A 23,883-nucleotide genomic window follows, 5' to 3' on the forward strand; every position below is an offset into this window, starting at 1 on the left:
GCTTCTGCTCCTTTAGCTCGGTTCAGGGCATCAGTAAAATTATTCGGTCGCCTTGTGTTTACCGATGTAAAGATCTCGGGATTCAAACCATTGATGAACTGATCAGCAATCGCTTCTTCATTCTTGGCCACATGTGGAGCAAATCTCAACAAGGTAGAGAACTTAGTCACATAATCTTCAACGTTCAACTGCCCCTGCCTCAGATTGGCAAATTCTGCCCCTTGTCTTTCCTGTACGACACTGGAAAGAATCTATGAAAAAACTCAGTTCTAAAAACATTCCAGGTAATAGTCTTACCTCGATGCTCCAAGGCCCGCTTGGTTGTAATCCACCAGTTCTTGGCAACATCATGCAACTGGTGCCCTATCAATTTCACTCTCCGCTCATCAGTGTAGTCCAAAGATTCAAAGATCATTTCTATTTCATCTAACCAACTCTCACAGTCCACAGAATTCTCTGTTCCTTTCAGGGTAGGCGGTTTAAATGACTGAAACCTCTTCAACAATGTTTCCATTGGTGTTGCTGTAACATCCATTGGAGGATTCGAAGTACTACCCTGTTCTGGTATTCTTCGGGGAGGCATATCTGATTACCAAAAAGGTTAGTAACCAAATATAACAAGCATGTTTCAGTCCTCCTCTGATCATCTTACTGCTGATCAAGAATCGGTTCTGATTCATTCTCAATAAACACGTTACCAAATCAAATCAGACAGCCAGGTAAACATGTATTTCAAAGCAGTAAATCATGCTAGCAATCAAAAGCAAGGAAAGAAAACTCAATCTACCCCGCTCACTAGCTCTTATCTCAGTATCAAGTATCTATCGCTCTGATACCACCTGTTGTGGGGACCCGGAAGCTAATCATGCTCTTAATCATCATTTGGGACAATTTAATCAATTATAATAAACATCGTCTAAATTTTTTTAAAAAAAGTACAGTATGAAATGCGGAACGTAATGGAATACATTCTAATATACAAATCAGTATTAAAGTACAAGTCTTTTACTATATACAATCATTCAAACTAAGGTTTAACGACTACAAATCAAGTGTTTAAACCCTATCTCTAATCAAAGTCCGTAGTCTCCACTCTAATCATGATCTCTCTTCATCTCTTAGACCCTGAACCTGTCCCACCTGTTGTCATGCACACATACAAACACGACAACAGTCGGATAACTCCGGTGAGATATATATCCCAGTACAAACAATGTAAACATGCAGTCATATAAAAGCATGAAACACATATCAATAACAAATATCAAATATGCAAAACATGTATCAATACTATCTCTGAATCACAGTCTATGACTACTAGACTCTGACTCGCTCATCCTAATCTAGGGATCCCGATCTGAATAAGAATGCAACGTTCTCCCATCTACTTTACCCCAACTAGATGGTGGTACGTTCTTTGTAACGAACCGTACTCTTTACTACTTACAATTTGCGGAAAAATAAAAATTTTCATGAAAACAAAAATAAAATCAATACGGTCGTCACTACATCATCCATTCGCCAATAAAAATCTTGTTAAAAGAAAAGTTTGCTCAAAACATCTCGCATCAAACATAAAATCAGAGTATTTTAAACTTGCATAAAAACATTAAAATAACGTGGGCGGTCCTCGGGTCTAGCCTCCCGCTCAGTCCAAGCCTGCTCCTTGGTTCCCACCTCCTGTCTCCTCATAGACACCCTCACCTGCATCGATCAAGCCTAGTGAGCCTAAAGACTCAACACGTATAAACTGAGAATAACGTGTAATACATAATAAAATCGCATGCAACTTAAAATAGAACATACATACTTGAAGCTTGGATTTGAAATGAGCTTGAACTTGCATACATACATAGACGTGCCATAACTTAAAAGATTTCATAAACATGCTTACATACTTGATCATACTTAAACATACATGACTTCAATTTTGCATAGAGGCATGTTTCAAAGCAAGTGACACATACATAATAAACGCCTGATCAGACAAACCACAGTACTGGGCTGACAGGGACGTATCCACTGCCACATACATGAGATCCCCGTTCATAATTTAACGGGGTGGAGAGGTCCTCGGCCACGTTCACCGACTTCCAAACCCATTCATAAATTTGTCACAAGACATTTAGCATACCTCAAAAGTAAAATATTTTCTTGCACGTCAACATACTTACTTGACGTTGAGGGATTTGTTGGATTTCATTTGGGGCCACTGCTGCTCACTAACATGACTTTCAACACTTAACTTGCATAACTTAGACGTAGGTACTCGAGCTCACAACGAAGTACATAAACGGCTTATGACATTCCAAATCACTCGGGACTTGACCTCGTTTAATTATACTAACCAGGACATCAAACCCCGAAACAAACTCTAAGATGCCGTGTGAACATTTCCCAACCATAAAAGACATGAACTCACTATTAGAATTTGAAAAGACGAAGGAACAAAATATTTGGACAGAAGGGGTGGCGCTCGGGCGGTGAAACTATACCGCTCGGGTGCCAGTGTCCGCGCTCGGGCGGTAATATATTACCGCTCGGGCGCCAGGACTACTGGACGCCTACACTGAACCGAAGGAGTGGCGCTTTGGCGGTAAGAAATTACCGCTCGGGCGCCGAGTGCACTGTGCTCTACGACTTAGAAACTTAATCTCCCCAAATTCGATCACACCGACAGTGAACAACGCTTCGAGACCCGTCCTAGGATACTAGGGCATTGACTCGACTCCACCTAACCTCCCAAAAGTCTCCAAAACAACCCCGCAATTACAAGCACACACTAAACCCGTAAACACGATCTTTGACAACAAAACGGTTATAAACGACTATTCAATCTCCCAAATGCCTGAAGACACGAAACAAAATGTCAATAACCATCCCCACATCAATAACAATATACCTACACGCAGCAACGATCGAACGTCAATCCCCAACGAAGCCTGCAACAAATAAACTTCAAGAACACAATTTACGTAAAAGTCGCAGTTTGAGCAGTCCCACGAAAAACGCCATAACTCACTCAATATTTATCCAAATAATTCGAATTTTATATCAAATCGAAGGTATCGAAAAGTTCTACATTTTTTGCGGTGAAAGTTTTCTCATATTCTTGAATGAAAAATCGCATTAACCCAAAAACAGTGAAAAACGGGGTTTTAGATCTAAAAACTATTGCAAACGCATCGATAAATTTCCTGCCCAAACTACTACACATCACACATGGATTTTACGCATAAAACCACGCAACACATACTATGACATGATCGACGCAGAAAAGAGAGATTATACGTGCCTTTTGATGATAAACTTTACCGAAACGACAATATCGAAGCGGAGACGGTGCGAGGCTCGATCCAGGGCGACTTGGCTCGATTTTTCTTGCAATAAAATCAACAAAACTCGCTAGTTATAATCAGAGGGAGGGGCGGCTGCTCTTGGGGAAGGAGAACCCTAGGTTTTTTCTTTAGAAGAAATCTGAAAATATGAATGTGTAGATGTGTTGTGTGTTTTAGTGTGTGTAAAAACGTGTAAGTGTGTGTGAGTGTGTGTAACGTGTGTGTGTTTTTAATTTAGGAGGTATTAGTGCTAAAATAAATAAATTAAATACTAATCAAAAGTTAACACACACTAATTTAATCAAACTCCCCATTTAAAATGATTACACACTAATTTTAAAAGCTCCAAACTCTTAAATTACTAATTACATAAATAGGGCTTTAAAAGGTTAAATACTAAATAAATTATTTAGAATGCCCCAATCCCAACTTAAAATAAAATACCGCATTTTAAATTGTCAAAAATCGTCACCAGTCTTTTCCTCGATCCCGCTTCGAATAATCGCCTGAAACATGAAACTCGCAAACCATTTTAACGTGCATCACATAAACATGAATAATTTAAAACAATGCATTTAAATAAATCATGCACTACTTAGACTCAATTTAAAATTTAAATAAATACTTTAATGATTAATCAAATGCATGGGTTATACATGTACTGAATTTGGGCACTACAGTTCCTCCCCCACTTATAAAAATTTCGTCGTCGAAATTACGTCTTACCAAACAACTCCGGGTAGCGAATCCTCATGTCCACTTCCGACTCCCAAGTGGCCTCTCCACCGATTGATTTAGCCACCGGACTTTGACTAGCTTAGTCACTTTGTTCCGGAGTCTGCGCTCCTGTCTGTCTAGGATCTGAATCGGTCGCTCCTCATACGACAGGTCTGGAGCAAGCTGGAACGGCTCATAACTCAGAATATGCGAAGGATTGGCCAGATACTTCCTTAGCATAGAAACGTGGAACACATTGTGTACCCCGGCCAGATTCGGCGGAAGGGCTACACGATAAGCTAACGTCCCAACTCTGTCCAAAATCTCGAACGGTCCAATAAACCTCGGGCTCAGCTTGCTTCTCTTCCCAAATCTCATAACACCCTTCATGGGTGTTATCTTCACAAAAACGTGATCATCAACGGCAAACTCGAGATCCCTCCTTCTCTTATCATCATAGCTCTTTTGGCAACTCTAGGCGGTCTTAATTCTGTCTCGAATCTTGGCCACCACATCTGCTGTCTGCTGAACTATCTCTGGACCAAGATCTGCTCTCTCACCGACTTCATCCCAATGGACTGGTGATCTGCACTTCCGTCCATACAACGCCTCATAGGGAGCCATACCTATAGATTATTGGAAGCTGTTGTTGTAGGCAAACTCCACTAGAGGTAAATTTGATTCCCAAGTTCCCTGGAAATCGATCATACAGGCTCTCAGCAAATCCTCCAAAATCTGAATCACTCACTCAGACTGGCTATCTGTCTGCGGGTGAAAACCTGTACTGAACAACAATTTTGTCCCCATGGCTGCATGTAAGCTCTTCCAGAAGGACGACATAAACTTCGGGTCCCTGTCGAACACAATCGAAACTGGGAACCCATGTAAACGGACTATTTCCCTAATATAAAGCTCTGCATACTGCGTCATGGGGAAAGTCGTCTTCACTGGCAAAAAGTGCGCTGACTTCGTGAGTCGATCCACAATAACCCAAATGGCATTAAAGCCTCTGACTGATCTAGGCAATCCAACGACGAAGTCCATCGTGATGTTCTCCCATTTCCACTATGGGATGGGAAGTGGCTAAACCAATCCTGCTCGCCTCTGATGTTCTGCCTTCACCTGCTAAAATGTGAGGCATTTAGACACAGATCAGCGGATGTCTCTCTTCATCCATGGCCACCAATACAGAATCTGTAGATCCTTATACATCTTGGTACCCCCTGGGTGAATATAATACGGAGATGCATGCGCCTCTGACAGAATATCATGTCTGATCGAATCAACACTAGGCACCCACATTCTGCCTCTATATCTCACAATTCCATCTGCCGTTGTGTAAAGAACACTGCCCTTGGCTTCGTATTTCTGTTTCCATTTCAGTAATTGCTCATCTGAAGACTGACCTGCCCGTATACGGTCTAGCAGAGAAGATTGGAATGTCAGATTAGACAGCCTTGGTACCCTGCCCTCACGATAAACTTCCAAACCAAACCTCTGAATCTCAGACTGAAGAGGTCTCTGCACGGCTAACTGAACTATGACTGCAACTTTCCTGCTCAAGGCATCCGCCACAACATTAGCTTTTCCCGGATGGTAGCTAATCTCGCAATCATAGTCCTTCACCAGTTCCAACCACCATCTCTGCCTCATATTTAGTTCCTTCTGCGTGAAGAAATATTTCAGACTTTTGTGGTCAGTGAAAATCTGACACTTCTCGCCATACAAGTAGTGTCTCCAAATCTTCAAAGCAAAGACAACTGCGGCTAATTCTAAGTCATGTGTCGGCTAGTTCTTCTCATGCACCTTCAACTGCCTGGAAGCATAAGCTATAACCCGACCTTGTTGCATCAACATTGCGCCTAATCCGAGCTTAGATGCATCGGTATAATGCACAAATCACCCTGCCATGTCGTCATGGCTAGCACTGGCGCCGAAATAAGAGCTTGCGTCAAAGTATCGAAGCTCTTCTGATATTCATCACTCCACACGAATTTAGCATTCTTCTTGGTCAGTGAAGTGAGTGGCACTGCTATGGATTAAAATCCCTGAATGAACTTACGGTAGTAACCGGCTAGACCCAGAAAACTGCGGACCTCCGATGCATTCTTTGGCTCAATCCATTCCTTAACGGCTGCTACCTTTTCTGGATCCACTTCAATACCACTGCTAGGCACTATATGACCCAAAAACGCTACTTTCTGCAACCAAACTCGCACTTACTGAACTTCGCAAATAACTTGCGACTCTGCAAAACCTGCAACATTGTCCTCAAATGATGGCTATGCTCCTCATGGCTCTTCGAGTATATGAGAATATCGTCAATGAAAACTATGACGAATTGGTCTAGGTAAGGCTGGAATACTCGGTTCATGAGGTCCATGAAAATAGCTGGAGCATTCGTCAATCCAAATGCCATTACTAAGAACTCGTAATGCCCATACCTGGTTCTGAAGGCCGTCTTGGGAACATCTGTATCCTTCACCTTCAGCTGGTGATACCCTGATAGAAGATCTATCTTAGAGAACACTGTGGCTCCCTGCAACTGATCAAACAAGTCTTCGATTCTAGGAAGTGGGTACTTGTTCTTGATTGTTACCTTGTTCAACTCACGGTAATCGATGCACAGCCTCATGCTCCCATCCTTCTTCTTTACAAAGAGCTCTGGTGTGCCCCACGGTGAGAAACTAGGGCGGATAAATCCCTTGTCGAGAAGCTCCTGGATCTGCTGCTTGAGCTCTAACATTTCAGCTGGAGCTAATCGGTACGGCGCCTTAGAGATTGGCACTGTGCCTGGCATGAGTTCAATAGCAAACTCCACCTCTCTCTCAGGTGGAAGGCCTGAAACGTCGTCTCGGAAGACATCTGGGAATTCACTGACTATTGGCACGTCAGGTAAAGATAGAGTGGCCACATCGGGCGCTGAGATAATACTGGCCAAGAAGGCCTGACACCCCTTGGAAATCAGCCTCCTCGCTTGCATGCATGAAATCATGCGAGGGAAACTTCTCCATATGGCTGGCTCAAATATGAACTGCTCCATGCCCGGCGGTCTAACCAATACTGACCTCTTCTGAAAATCAATCAGAACTTTGTTCCTCGACAGCCAGTCCATTCCTAAAATAATGTCGAACTCTGGCATCGGCAGTAGAATAAAATCTGGATATACTAGATGGCCCTGCAGTTCCAGATCAATATCTCTGATCACGCTAGTTGCTAACAGCTCCTCCCCAGATGGGACTGTCACCGAAAAATTCATATCTAGGCCAATGGACTTGATGTCCAGATGATTAGCGAAAGTCTCTGAGATAAAGGAGTGAGTGGCTCCTGAATCTATCAGTGTCGTTGTGGCTAATCTCTTAATGAAGATATTTCCTGAGATACGTTAGCACAACCCAAAACTTACATCCCAAATTACTAACATTAACCTCAAGCATAGAGGAATCAATACTCCAAGTGGCCCAAAAGTAATACTAGCACGCTAATAACTCCAAATAAAATTCCACATGCAAGGCAAGATAATACTGAGCTTAGGTAGAAAAAGGTTACCGGTTAGTAGTGTAGTGTCTGGGTTCGCCTCCTGAGCATGCATGGCGAAAACTCTTCCTTGGGTTGGTTGCTTCCACTGCGGGCACTCCTTCAGCATGTGGTCACTGGCTCCACATTTGAAGCACTTGCCTGATCCATATAATAATTTCCCTGGATGCTGGCGGTTGCATTTAGGACACACTGGTAAAATAACTGGCTTCTGAGGTGCCCCTTGCTGCTGAATAGGACCCTTGCCTTTCGGCGGTCCCTGATAGGGTTTCTTTCCTAGTTGTCCCTGGTAGGGTTTCTTGAACTAAGGCCTCTGATGCTGTGGCTGCTGCGGTGGAGCCTGATAGGGCCTCTTGCCCTGCCTGTCTGCCTCAATGTCCCGCTGGTCTTGTTCTGTCTCCAAAGCCCTAGAAACGGCCACTGCGTATGTAGTAGGGCCAGATACCCTCACATCACGGCGCAAGATCGGCCGCAAACCATCCATAAAATGCCTCAGCTTAGCCTGGGCATCATTCGAAATGAGTGGTACAAAGTAACACCCCCTCTCAAACATCCTCACAAACTCTGCAACACTATTGTCCTCCTACCTCAGTGTCATAAACTCCCTGGTCAGGCGGGAGCGTACTTCCTCAGTGAAGTACTTGGCGAAAAACACTTCCTTGAATCCCGTCTAAGACAAAGTCTGCAAGTTCACTGCCACTGATGCGCTCTCCCACCATAGCCTAGCGTCCCCTGACAGAAGGAACGTTGCGCACCTGACTCTATCTGCATCAGTCAGTTCCATGAAGTCGAATATTAACTCAATAGACTTGATCCATCCTTCATCTACCATCGGGTCAGTGGTACCCGAGAACTCCTTTGGGCTCATCCTTCTAAACCTCTCATACACTGCTTCCGGTTGGGGCCTCGCCCCCACACCCACTGCTGTAGCCTGGTTCCCCGCAAATTGCGCGAAGAACTGTGTCATACCTGCAAGCATCTGTGCCTGCATATCTGGAGGTAGAGGTGGAGGATTGACCCTCTCCTCATTTCGGGCCTCTCTGTCCTCTTCACTGGCTTCCCGGTCAACTACACATCTAGGAGGCATTATGTTCCAACAATTTACCCAACACGTAAACCCCCATGCATGAACATACTACTAATATCATAAGATGCACGAAACTTGAACTTAAACATAGACATGCTGAAATCAAACATAATGCTTGCTACATAACATAAATTTGAAAACTTAAAACTTACAGACTTGAGGTGTGACTTCGTGAGCTTCTTGCGACTGGCAGTAGGCATAACCCTTTACAAGAACACCGCTCTAATACCAACTGTAACGAACCGTACTCTTTATTACTTAAAATTTGCGGAAAAATTAAAAATTTTCTTGAAAACAAAAATAAAATCAATACGGTCGTCACTACATCATGCATTCGCCAATAAAAATCTTGTTAAAAGAAAAGTTTGCTCAAAACATCTTGCATCAAACATAAAATCAGAGTATTTTAAACTTGCATAAAAACATTAAAATTACGTAGGCGGTCCTCGGGTCTAGCCTCCCGCTCAGTCCAAGCCTGCTCCTTGGTCCCCACCTCCTGTCTCCTCATAGACATCATCACCTGCATCGATCAAGTCTAGTGAGTCGAAAGACTCAACACGTATAAACTGATAATAGCGAGTAATACATAATAAAATCGCATGCAACTTAAAATAGAACATACATACTTGAAGCTTGGATTTGAAATGAGCTTGAACTTGCATACATACATAAACGTGCCATAAATTAAAAGCTTTCATAAACATGCTTACATACTTGATCATAATTAAACATACATGACTTCAATTTTGCATAGAGGCATGTTTCAAAGAAAGTGACCCATACATAATAAACGCCTGATCAGACAAACCAAAGTACTGGGCTGACAGGGACGTATCCACTGCAACATACATGAGATCCCCGTTCATAATTTAACGGGCTGGTTGGTCACCGTTCATAATTTAACGCTTTCCAACCACGATCTAACCCGTTCATAATTTAACGGGATGGAGAGGTCCTCGGCCACGTTCACCGAATTCCAAACCCATTCATAAATTGGTCACGAGACATTTAGCATACCTCAAAAATAAAATATTTTCTTGCACGTCAACATACTTACTTGGCGTTGAGGGATTCGTTCGATTTCATTTGGGGCCGCTGCTGCTCACTAACATGACTTTCAACACTTAACTTGCATAACTTAGACGTAGGTACTCAAGCTCACACCGAAGTACATAAACGGCTTATGAAATTCTAAATCACTCGGGACTTGACCTCGTTTAATCATACTAACCAGGACATCAAACCCCGAAACAAACTCTAAGATGTCGTGTGAACATTTCCCAACCATAAAAGACATGAACTCACTATTAAAATTTGAAAAGACGAAGGAACAAAATATTTGGACAGAAGGGGTGGCGCTCGGGCGGTGAAACTATACCGCTCGGGCGCCAGTGTCTGCGCTCGGTCGGTAGTATATCACTGCTCGGGCGCCAGGTCTACTGGACGCCTACACTGAACCGAAGGAGTTGCGCTCGGGCGGTAATAAATTACCGCTCGGGCGCCGAGTGCACTGTGCTCTACGACTTAGAAACTTAATCTCCCCAAATTCGATCACACAGATAGTGAACAATGCTACAAGACCCGTCCTAGGATACTAGGGCATTGAATCGACTCCACCTAACCTCCCAAAAGTCTCCAAAACAACCCCGCAATTACAAGCACACACTAAACCCGTAAACACGATCTTTGACAACAGAACGGTTATAAACGACTACTCAATCTCCCAAATGCCTAACGACACGAAACGAAATTTCAATAACCATCCCGACATCAATAACAATATACCTACACGCAGCAACGATCGCCTGTCGATCCCCAACAAAGCCTGCAACAAATAAACTTCAAGAACACAATTTACGTAAAAGTCGCAATTTGAGCAGTCCCACTAAAAATGTCATAACTCACTCAATTGTTATCCAAATAATTCGAATTTTATAACAAATCAAAGGTATCGAAAAGTTATACATTTTTCATGTTTAAATTTTTCTCAGATTCTTGACTGAAAAATCGCAGTAACCCAAAATACAGTGAAAAACGGGGTTTTAGATCTAAAAACTATTGCAAACGCATCGATAAATTTCCTGCCCAAACTACTACACATCATACATGGATTTTACGCATAAAACCATACAACACATACTATGACATGATCGACGCATAAAATAGAGATTATACGTGCCTTTTGATGATAAACTTTACCGAAACAACGATATCGAAGCGGAGACGATGCAAGGCTGTGGGGACCCGGACGCTAATCAAGTTCTTAATCATTATTGGGACTAGTTAATCAATTATAAAACAGGGTCTAAAATTTTTTTCTTTTAAATTCGGAACGTAGTGACATCAAACTAATATACATATCAGTATAAATTACAATACAAGTCCTGTACTGCATGCATTCAAACTAACCTAAGGTTTAACAACTAATGTCAAGTGTTCAAACCCTATTATACATCATAATCAAAGTCTGTAGTCTACACTCTAATCACGATCTCTCTCTTCATCTCCTGGACCCTGATCCTGCCCCACCTGTTGTCATGTACACATACAAACAAGACAACAGCCGGATAACTCCGGTGAGAATAAATCCCAGTATAAATCAACGAAACATGCAATCATATAAACAAATATAAAGCATGTAATCAGGTAACAGATATATGTATCAAAATCTGAAACATAAACAATCCTAGACTGTCAACAATGCTCATAACTCTATCATACAGACTAGTCTCAATCCTAGTCTAGGGATCCTGGTTTCCAAATGTGGTGTTCCTATATCGAATTCCGTAATAGAAGGAACTCTGATCCTATTACTCGATATAACCAAATATGGTGTACCTATATCGAATTCCGTAATAGAAGAATTCCAATTCTATTCACTCGATATAACCAAACATCCGGTGTCCTGACCTAACCGTCATGGACTGTAGCTCTATCACTAATATCCTATCTTGAGACATCGTGCAATGTGCCCGTGGCGATCCCGACACTATCAGGCACTTCCGTCCCCAGATTTCTACACTATCCTGTGACATCGTGCAATGTGCCCGTGGCGATCCCACCACTATCAGGCACTTCTGTCACAAGATTACTCTATTAATACCTGCTATCTATAATTCAAGAGAACAAGTATCAATGCAATAACGTAAAGTATGAGATTTATGGAAACTCAAGTCTAAACCGACTCAAGTCGATCTCCCAATACCACATTGACTTATACCTTTTTTTCGTCGGTTTCTGGCTCAGTCGAAGTCCTGAATTCACATTCTGTCTGGCAATGACAATATCAATAATCTCATGTCAATATACCTTTCAAATCAATAACAATCTGATTAATCTGGATTTAATTCAAAATCAACGGCATAACGGTACAATTTCAATATTCCCGTCAATACAACATCACCAGATAATAGTTACAATCCATAACCCATATCCAATACATTCTATAATCAATCCATAATCCAAATCCGTCCCAAAATCAATCCATATACTCTGAAAAATCATAACAATTCGATAATCAATCTATTTCTTAATCTGACTTCGATTCTACGATGTCTAACATATCAAGAACATCATATATGAATCCTATTCAATTCTGACAATAGCATAATTTCAAAGCATGTCAAAACGTAGCAAAACTTACGTCCAGTTGTAGCCTACGTTGATAGGATTACAGTACTGAAGTCAGATTACAATTTGAACGGGCGGATTTCTCACAAAAGGCGTAAGGATTTTCCACCCAAATCTTCCGACCGTTCTCGTTCCTTCTTCTGAGTGAAGATTGGCATGTTAATATATATATATACCAACGTTGCATGTAATGATACGTGGCATCATTTTCACAATCTTCAGCCGGCGCTCGGGCGGTCAAGAATTACCGCTCGGGCGCTTGCTCGGCGCTCGGGCGGTTAAAACTTACCGCCCGGGCGCGAGGTGTTCTGCCTCCCGATTAGTCCTTGGCGCTCGGGCGGTCAAAAACTACCGCCCGGGCGCCACATCTTCTGTCCAAGACGGTTTCTATTGAACTTTGGCGCTCGGGCGGTCATTTCTTACCGCTCGGGCGCCACTAGTTCTGTCCAAAAATTGCACCCTTCATATGAAATCTTATTTCGTGTCCCGATTAATCCTTTCATAATCATATCCATTATAAATCAATAATTACCGATTACTAGGATTAACTTTCCGGGCATTACATTTCTCCCCCCCTAAGATACGATTTCGTCCCCGAAATCTCAGGTAATCAAATCATATTATTACGAAGAAATGTAATTAAAGTCGAATAAAAATTTACATCAGTGAAATAATGCTGGGAATTATTGTCTCATATCTGATTCAGTCTCCCAAGTCGCTTCTTCGATGCCATGACGAGTCCATTGGACTTTCACAAGAGGAATCGTCTTTGTTCTGAGCTGTTTTTCTTTACGATCGATAATCCGCATCGGTTTCTCGACATAACTCAATGTCTCATCCAGCTCGGTCTCGTCTGGCTGAATCACGTGAGAATCATCAGAGAGATACTTCCGCAGCATAGATACATGAAAAACATCATGTATTCCTGATAATGAAGGCGGCAAGGAAAGTCGATAGGCACGATCTCCTATCTTTTCGAGAATCTCATAAGGACCCAGATATCTTGGAGACAATGTCCCTTTCTTGCCAAATCTGACAACACCTCTGAAAGGAGAAATCTTCAAGAATACTCGGTCTCCTACCTCAAATACCAACGGTCGTCGTCGAAGGTTGGCATATTTGGCTTGTCGGTCTTGAGCTGCCTTCATTTTCTTCTGAATCAACTTTACTTTTTCAGTCATATCTCTGATCATATCAGGTCCAGTTTCAGGAACTTCAGAGATATCATCCCAGTAAAGAGGGGATCTACATTTCTTTCCGTACAACGCTTCAAATGAGGCCATCTCAATACTCGTCTGATAGCTATTGTTGTACGAAAACTCGCAAAGTGGCAATCATCTTGCCAATTAGTGCTAAATTCAAGCACTACAGCTCTCAGCATATCCTCCAATGTCTGAATAGTCCGTTCTGACTGTCCATCAGTCTGAGGATGATATGCGGTACTCAGATGTAACTTCGTACCTAGAGCCTGCTGCAAACTCTGCCAGAAGTGCGAAGTGAATCGAGGATCACGATCTGAAACAATCGACTTCGGCACTCCGTGAAATCTAACCACTTCTCGGACATAAACATCGGCCATCTGGTCATATCTGTAGGTCATTTTGTAGGGAATAAAACATGCATATTTGGTCAATCGATCAATCACGACCCAAATTGCATCACAACCTCGGGAGGATCTTGGTAACTATGTCACAAAATCCATGGAAATGTGATCCCATTTCCATTCAGGAATGGACAAACTCTGCAATAATCCTCCTGGTTTCTTCCTCTCAGCTTTCACCTGTTGGCAATTCAGACACTTGGCTACAAATTTAGTCACATCCGATTTCATTTGTTTCCACCAATATTGTGCTTTTAAATCATTATACATTTTCCTGCCACCAGGATGAATGCTAAAACGACTGTTGTGCGCTTCTGTCAGTATTCGTTGTCTCAATTCTGGAACATTTGGCACAACAAGACGATTATTCACATACAAAACACTATTCCGAACCTGATATTCCGATTGATGACCAGCTCTGACCATTGCAATCGAATTCTGTATGTTCTGATCAACCTTCTGTGCCTCTTTATTCCCATTATCAATTCTGGTTCAGCTCGAATCGCACGTAATCTCAGAGGCTGACAATCTGTTTCAAAAGCTAATCCAGACAAACAGCAGTCTTCTATCAAATTCGAAACACCTATCGTCGATAAGGATAGTGCACATACCTTTCGACTTAGCGCATCTGCTGCTGCGTTGGATTTCCCCGGATAATATTTGATTTCACAATCAAAGTCTTTCAGTAAATCCAGCCATCTCCGCTGTCTCATATTCAGCTCTGATTGCGAAAACAGATATTTCAAGCTTTTATGATCAGAATATATGTCAAATTTATCACCGTACAAATAATGCCGCCATATCTTCAATGCAAAGACTATGGCTGCCAATTCAAGATCATGAATTGGGTAACGAGTTTCATGGGGTTTCAGCTGTCTCGAGGCATAAGCAATCACATGCTCCCGCTGCATTAGTACACAACCCAATCCTCGGTGAGATGCATCACAATAAACGACGAAATCACCAGTACCTGAAGGAATCTTAACACAGTCGCACTGGTCAACCTCTTCTTCAATTCGAGAAAACTGGTCTCACACTCCTCATACCAAACTAATGGAGTATTCTTCTGAGTCAACTGTGTAATCGGCTTGGCAATACTCGAAAAATCCTTAATGAATCGGCGATAATATCCTGCCAAACCCATAAAACTGCGAATTTCCGGCACAGATGTAGGTCTTGGCCAAGAAATCACTGTCTCAACCTTACTAGGATCCACTGATATACCGTCTCCGGATATAATATGACCCAAAAATATCACATGTTTCAACCAGAACTCGCATTTCGACAATTTAGCATACAACTTCTCCGTCCTCAAAATTCTTAACACAGTCCTCAGATGATCAGCATGCTCAATCATATTCTTTGAATAAATCAATATATCATCAATGAATATGATAACAAAATCATCCAAATATTTCTGAAAGACGCGGTTCATCAATCCCATAAATACTGCCGGTGCATTCGTTAAACCAAATGGCATGACAATAAATTCATAGTGTCCATACCTGGTTCTAAATGATGTCTTAGAGATATCAGAGTCTCTGACTCTCAGTTGATGGTATCCAGATCTCAGATCGATCTTGGAATATACAGATGAACCCTGCAACTGATCAAACAAATCATCAATACGAGGCAATGGATATTTATTCTTTACCGTTTCCTTGTTCAGTTGCCGGTAGTCGATACAAAGTCTCATCGACCCGTCTTTCTTTCTCACGAACAGTACTGGAGCACCCCAAGGAGATACACTCGGTCTGATATACCCCTTGGCCAATAAATCCTGCAACTGTTCTTTCAGTTCTTTCAATTCGATCGATGCCATCCTGTATGGAGCCCTCGAAATCGGAACTGTTCCTGGCATCAACTCAATGCTGAAGTCTATCTCTCGAATCGGAGGCAATCCAGGAATCTCATCTGGAAAGACATCAGCAAATTCACACACCACTGGCAAATCCGCCAATGATGGGCTCGATTTCAGTACATCAACTGAATATACCAGGAATCCATCCGATCCCTTTTGCAATAATCGAGTCATATTCATTGCAGATATCAAAGGAATTCTGGCTCGAGAACCCTTACCATAAAATTTCCACTCCTCGGCCATCTCAGGTCTGAATCGCACTATCTTGTGGAAGCAATCGACTGTAGCTCGGTACTTGGTCAACATATCGATACCGACAATACAATCAAAATCAAATAAACCAAGCACAATACAGTCTAACTCAATCGTATGCCCATCGTACTGCAGTATACACGATTTAACAGATTTTACTGATATCAAACCTGTTTCTAACGGAGACGTGACAGATACTACAGTGGCTAATGACTCAACAGGCAATGTGTGCATTAATGCAAATCTCTCCGAAATAAAGGTATGAGATGCACCAGTATCAATCAATACATATGCAGGATAACGAGATATAAAACAGTTACCTGCCACAACATCATCAGGTGCGTCCTGTGCCTGCTCCTCGGTCAAAGCAAAAACTCTGGCCTGCTGTCTCGGAGGCTGGCTCGCTGTCTGGCCCCCTCCTGGCCTCTGCAGTGACTGAGTAGGCGGTGCTGGCTGAAAAGTATGAACGGCAGATGGTCTTCTACCAGTCTGAGCCACTGATCCCGATGACTCAGCTGCCTGTGATCCCTGGGCACTCCTCTGTGGACACACTCGGGCAAAGTGTCCCTGCTGTCTACATATACGACAGCTGCCAACCACTCCTCGGCACTGATATGTGGAATTCCTCCCTTCACAAGTACCTTAGTACGGTCCTGTATAACTCTGGCCCTGACCGGTCTGTCTAGAGCCACTCGAACTGGACGAGCTAGTTATAGATTTCTTGAATTGCTTCCCTCTAGCCTTCAAGAAATCCCTCTTCATGCTACTGCTGCTGCCACCTTCAAATCGAGGAGGTGGTTGTTGCTGTCCCGGTACTGGAAACACAAACGAAGCCTCTCTCTGTATCATCAGACCTGCTTCGGCTCCCTTGGCTCTGTTCAAGGCATCGGTGAAGTTGTTTGGCCTCCCGGTATTCACCAAGGTAAAGATTTCAGGATTTAGGCCATTTATGAACTGATCCGCAACGGCCTCATCATGTTCAGCTACATGGGGAGCAAATCGGAGCAGTGTAGAGAACTTAGCCACATAGTCCTCAATGTTTAACTGGCCTTGTCTCAAGTTTGAAAATTCGGCTCCCTTGTCCTTCCTATAAGATACTGGAAAGAACCGTAGATAAAATTCAGACTTAAACACATTCCAGGTAATGGCCGTACCTCGTTGTTCCAATGCCCGTTTCGTCGTAATCCACCAGTGTTTAGCAACATCGTGCAACTGATGTCCGATCAGTTTCACCCTCTTTTCCTCAGTATACTCTAATGATTCGAACATCGCTTCAATATCGTCCAACCAACTTTCACACTCCACGGAATTCTCAGTACCTTTCAAAGTTGGTGGACGGAAAGACTGAAACATTTTCAACAGTTTCTCCATTGGTGTAGGAGTCACATCCATGGGAGGATTCGATGTACTCCCCTGTTCTGGTATTCTTCTCGGAGGCATATCTGAAATCAAAAGGATTAGCAAACCCAAACCAAAGTTCTATTTCAGTCCTCCTCCGATCATCTTACTGCTGATCCAGAATCGGCTCTCTGATTTGTTCTCAATGACACATGTTTTCAAATCAAGTCAGATACACAGATGAACATGTATTATAAAGCAGTAAATCATGCTAGCAATCAAAAGCAGGAAAGAAAACACATTCTACCCCGCTCACTAGCTCATATCTTAGTCTAAAGGATCTATCGCTCTGATACCACCTGTTGTGGGGACCCGGACGCTAATCAAGTTCTTAATCATTATTGGGACTAATTAATCAATTATAAAACAGGGTCTAAAATTTTTTTCTTTTAAATGCGGAACGTAGTGACATCAAACTAATATATATATCAGTATAAAATACAATACAAATCCTGTACTGCATGCATTCAAACTAACCTAAGGTTTAACAACTAATGTCAAGTGTTCAAACCCTATTATACATCATAATCAAAGTCTGTAGTCTCCGTTCTAATCACGATCTCTCTCTTCATCTCCTAGACCCTGATCCTGCCACACCTGTTGTCATGTACACATACAAACAAGACAACAGCCGGATAACTCCGGTGAGAATAAATCCCAGTATAAATCAACGAAACATGCAATCATATAAACAAATATAAAGCATGTAATCAGGTAACAGATATATGTATCAAAATCTGAAACATAAACAATCCTAGACTGTCGACAATGCTCATAACTCTATCATTCAGACTAGTCTCAATCCTAGTCTAGGGATCCCGGTTTCCAAATGTGGTGTTCCTATATCGATTTCCGTAATAGAAGAAACTCCGATCCTATTACTCGATATAACCAAATATGGTGTTCCTATATCGAATTCCGTAATAGAAGAATTCCAATTCTATTCACTCGATATAACCAAACATCCGGTGTCCTGACCTAACCGTCATGGACTGTAGCTCTATCACTAATATCCTATCTTGAGACATCGTGCAATGTGCCCGTGGCGATCCCGCCACTGTCAGGCACTTCCGTCCCCAGATTTCTACACTATCCTGTGACATCGTGCAATGTGCCTGTGGCGATCCCACCACTATCAGGCACTTCTGTCACAAGATTACTCGATTAATACCTGCTATCTATAATTCAAGAAAACAAGTACATCAGTCAATCAATGCAAATATCAATGCAATAACGTAAAGTATGAGATTTAGGGAAACTCAAGTCTAAACCGACTCAAGTCGATCTCCCAATACCACATTGACTTATACCTTTTTTTCGTCGGTTTCTAGCTCAGTCGAACAACTGAATTCACAGTCTGTCTGGCAATGACAATATCAATAATCTCATGTCAATATACCTTTCAAATCAATAACAATCTGATCAATCTTGATTTAATTCAAAATCAACGGCATAACGGTACAATTTCAATATTCCCGTCAATACAACATCACCAGATAATAGTTACAATCCATAACCCATATCCAATACATTCTATAATCAATCCATAATCCAAATCCGTCCCAAAATCAATCCATATACTCTGAAAAATCATAACAATTCGATAATCAATCTGTTTCTTAATCTGACTTCGATTCTACGATGTCTAACATATCAAGAACATCATATATGAATCCTATTCAATTCTGACAATAGCATAATTTCAAAGCATGTCAAAACGTAGCAAAACTTACGTCCAGTTGTAGCCTACGTCGATAGGATTACAGTACTGAAGTCAGATTACAATTTGAACGGGCGGATTTCTCACAAAAGGCGTAAGGATTTTCCACCCAATTCTTCCGACCTTTCTCGTTCCTTCTTCTGAGTGAAGATTGGCATGTTAATATATATATATATATATATACCAACGTTCAATGTAATTATACGTGGCATCATTATCACAATCTTCAGCCGGCGCTCGGGCGGTCAAGAATTACCGCTCGGGCGCTTGCTCGGCGCTCGGGCGGTTAAAACTTACCGCCCGGGCGCGAGGTGTTCTGCCTCCCAATTAGTCCTTGGCGCTCGGGCGGTCAAGACGGTTTCTATTGAACTTTGGCGCTCGGGCGGTCATTTCTTACCGCTCGGGCGCCACTAGTTCTGTCCAAAAATTGCACCCTTCATATGAAATCTTATTTCGTGTCCCGATTAATCCTTTCATAATCATATCCATTATAAATCAATAATTACCGATTACTAGGATTAAATTTCCGGGCATTACATTTCTCCCCCCCTAAGATACGATTTCGTCCCCGAAATCTCAGGTAATCAAATCATATTATTACGAAGAAATGTAATTAAAGTCGAATAAAAATTTACATCAGTGAAATAATACTGGGAATTATTGTCTCATATCTGATTCAGTCTCCCAAGTCGCTTCTTCGATGCCATGACGAGTCCATTGAAATAATGCTGGGAATTACTAATTACATAAATAGGGCTTTGAAAGGTTAAATACTAAATAAATTATTTACAATGCCACAAACCCAACTTAAAATAAAATACCGCATTTTAAATTGTCAAAATCGTCACCGGTCTTTTCCTCGATCCCGCTTCGAATAATCGCCTGAAACATGAAACTCGCAAACCATTTTAACGTGCATCACATAAACATGAATAATTTAAAACAATGCATTTAAATAAATCATGCATTACTTAAACTCATTTTAAAATTTAAATAAATACTTTAATGATTAATCAAATGCATGAGTTATACGTGTACTGAATTTGGGCACTACATTCTTAGTCCCAGACTTTGGCGGTCTATATTGAAGATCTGCTATAGGAGTTGGTCTTCTCCTCAGTCTATCAATATGTATCCAAAAGTCCAGTGGCTTGGCGGTTCTGCCAAAGACTAGGCGGGTCTGCCTAACTCTAACTTATGCTTTGCTATAAATCAATAGAGTAAGCATATCAATATCAAGCATTGCAAATATCAAATGCAATAATCATTCAGTATGTGATTTTGGGAAACTCAAGTCAAATCTAACTCGAGTTGTGCAATCCCGAATCAACATTTATTTATACCTTTCTTTCTGTCTTCCTGAATATGTCGAAATCTCGAATTCGAATTTGCCAATATCAATCTGAAATGACATTCCCAATAGACACAATATCACTATAAATCTCAATCAATCCTGGATATAATCAGAATTAAATCTAATTTTGTTTCAAAGGCATAACGGCGTAATCTCAATATACCCAGCAATACAATATCAATCAGATATCAATTCATGCAACTCGTGGTCAATAACGATACACATCTGATATCATATCTCAACCCAATAAACTCTGAAATTCATAACAATTCTATAATCAGTCAGTTTTTCAAACTGTCTTTGATTCTACGATGTCTAACATGTCAAGAAGATCATATATGAATCACATTTGATTCTGGTAATATCATAATTTCGAGACATATCAAAACGTAACAAAACTTAAGTCCAGTTGTAGCCTGCGTCGATAGGAACACAGTACTGAAGTCAGATTCAAAATCGAACGGGCGGATTTCTCGCAAATCAAATTATACTATTCGAAGGAATAATACTTCTCTAAAATTTCCTTTTCCCTTTCCTACTGAGGAATTGAAGAATTTATACATATATTGCATGTCCAAGGCAGGTGGCTTCATATTTGAGTAGCACGTATCGCGCATATACGCGACAGGATTTGGCGCATATGCGCGAGACAATATGTCTCGGCTCGTTAACTGCACAGCAGCTCGCGCATATGCGCGCCCTCATTCGGCGCATATGCGCGAGGCCCTTGTTCATTTTTCACAACTCTCGGGTACCCTCGGGCACATGCGCGGATACATGTCGCGCATATGCGCGAGGTTCTCTGCCTATTCCGCGCATATACGCCTGGCATGAACGCGCATATGCGCGAGGTGATAAGTGTGGTTTTTACGCGCTTTATTGCATTAGTTTTAGTTGTGTTTGCATTGTGCATGCATGCATTTCATTTACATTTTGTTCATTTTAGAGTACTCATTTGCATATTATCATGTCTCACTATTGGGCGATGAATTTGCCGGAAAAATGGTCGGAAAACCAAAAAGAGAGCAAAGTGTACAAAATAGAATGCCAGGGACAGAATGAGTGGCGCCCAAGCGGTACTTTTCTACCGCTCGGGTGCGAAAAATGAATAGCTGAAGGATTTTTACAGAAGAGTCGGCGCTCGAGCGATAGTTTTCTACCTCCCGAGCGCGAATGCCGCACTTCCCAAGCATCTTTACAGAAGGTGTGGCGCTCGAGCGGTACTTTTCTACCGCCCGAGCGCCACCTATTTTTGGAAAATATCATGCGCGATTCCATTCCTTATTTTCGGGAGGAGAATGATATGGTAAGGTTTTGGGGGACGACTTTGAGGGCATTCAGACTGGATTCTTGAGCAGCCACAAGTTTTTGGAGAGCACTTTGCGCTTGGATTGAAGATTGGAAGTTTTCCGGGAGTCGTTCTTCGCGTTTTTCGCCAACTCTAGTATTTCTTATTTAGTTTCTGTCATTTGAACTTTGTTTTGTGATTTTCAATGATGAACTTTAGTAGCTAAACTTAATATTTGTTGGGATTCAAGGGGATCCTACCCCAAACTTTGATTTGAATTAATTTATATTCGATTGTTGCGTGATTCTTGATTATACTGTTATTTTATTGTGTCGTTAAAGCGTAGCTAACTTTAACACGTTTTCATATCACGAGTGAGTTCGAGAGAAGAACGAGTGATAGGATCGAGTAGTATAATCCGCGGATCTACAATTTACATAGATATATGAGATTGGATACGTGCTGATAATCATAGTCCTAAGGGTCGAAAATTAGGGGATTTCATAAATCGAAATGCGATTCACCCTTGATAAATAATTAAAGACATTTAATTACTTCATTGTGTAGAATTAGTTTGGCATAGCTCGAGAGAGAGTGTTCAATAGAATAGGAAATCCTGTCGGAAGTATATAAACACGATGGAACGAATTAACGAATTAATAAGGGATAGGTGAACCAGAATTCCCAACAAAATCATTTATCATTGAAATTTAATCAATTGATCTAGCATTCATATCTCATCATTAAATTCTTGAGCTTGTTTATTTAGTTTTATTAAATTTTATTAGTTATAAAACAATCACTCAAATTTCGTTGCTAAAGTTTTAATAACTGGAATAATAATTGTTAAACACAGTCTTCAGTCTAACGATACTCGTACTCACGTACACTATACTATTACTTGACATCGTGCACTTGCGATAAATTTTGAGCATACAACACCATATTTTTATTGGGGATTTCACTGTGCAAGTTTTGCTCGATCAAGTTTTTTGGCGCCGTTGCCGGGGACTGTTAATCTACAATTTTATTTTTAGTTATTTCCTTTAGCATTATTTTATTTCTCTTGAGCTAACACTCCATATTTTATTACAGATATTCCTTCCAGTGCATGCCAAAGTCACTTGACGTGGAGCTTGAGTACGATCCTGAAATTGAAAGAACTTTCCGCAGGAGGAGACAGCAGCAGAAACTAAAAGAATTGATGGAGAGGCAATTGAATGATCAAGAGGAGGAACGTCGTGAAGATAGACATGTGGAGATACCGCGCCGCATACCAATGCTGGAGTATGCCCAACCTTCTTAGGAGGGTGCACGCCCTAGCATTGTGGGGCTTATCGTGCGGGCAAATCACTTTGAAATCAAGCCAGCCATAATCCAGATGATTCAGAACACAGTCCAATTTGGAGGAACTGCAATGGATGACCCAAACACGCACTTCGCGGATTTTCTTCAAATTTACGATACTTTTAAATTCAATGGAGTTTCTGATGATGCTGTTAGGTTGCGTTTATTTCCTTTCTCCATACGTGATAAAGTTAAAGCGTGGTTAAATTGTTTGCCTGTAGGTTCGATCGCTACATGGGAGGACATGGCGAAAGCATTTCTCGTCAAATACTTCCCTCCCTCCAAGACCATGAAGCTGCGGACAGACATTACAACATTTGCTCAATTCGATCAGGAATCTTTATATGAGGCATGGGAACACTTCAAGGATCTACTACGAAGATGCCCACATCACGAGTTACCACTTGGGTTAGTCGTTCAAACATTTTATTATGGTTTGCTTACTCCTAACCGTACTATGATAGATGCTGCTGCTTGTGGAAACCTGTTTAGGAAGACTGCGGAAGAAGGATATGAGTTGTTGGAGGAGATGGCTGCTAGCAGTTATCACCCTCAATCTGACAGGAACAACCAGCGGAAGAGTGCAGGAGTGCACCAGGTAACTGATTTTTCTGCTATTACTGCACAACTTGATGCTTTAAACAGGAAAATAGACGGCTTGAATGTGAGTGGCACGACGATGCGTCTTCAAGAGATATTCTGTGAAAAGTGTGGAGGGGAATACTATGCGAAGGACTGTCAAGATGACAATCCA

At 41.6% G+C, this 23,883-nt stretch overlaps 1 non-coding gene across 1 annotated transcript; it reads right to left on the reverse strand.

Moving 5' to 3' along the window:
- Positions 1-23,422: 23,422 nt before the first annotated feature.
- On the reverse strand, positions 23,423-23,528 carry LOC140820337 (small nucleolar RNA R71). The gene has a single exon (XR_012115414.1). It is a non-coding gene; the product is annotated as a small nucleolar RNA R71 (small nucleolar RNA).
- Positions 23,529-23,883: the final 355 nt, after the last annotated feature.

This window comes from Primulina eburnea, chromosome 18 (genome assembly GCF_022965805.1).
Source record: "Primulina eburnea isolate SZY01 chromosome 18, ASM2296580v1, whole genome shotgun sequence".
NCBI lineage: Eukaryota > Viridiplantae > Streptophyta > Magnoliopsida > Lamiales > Gesneriaceae > Primulina > Primulina eburnea.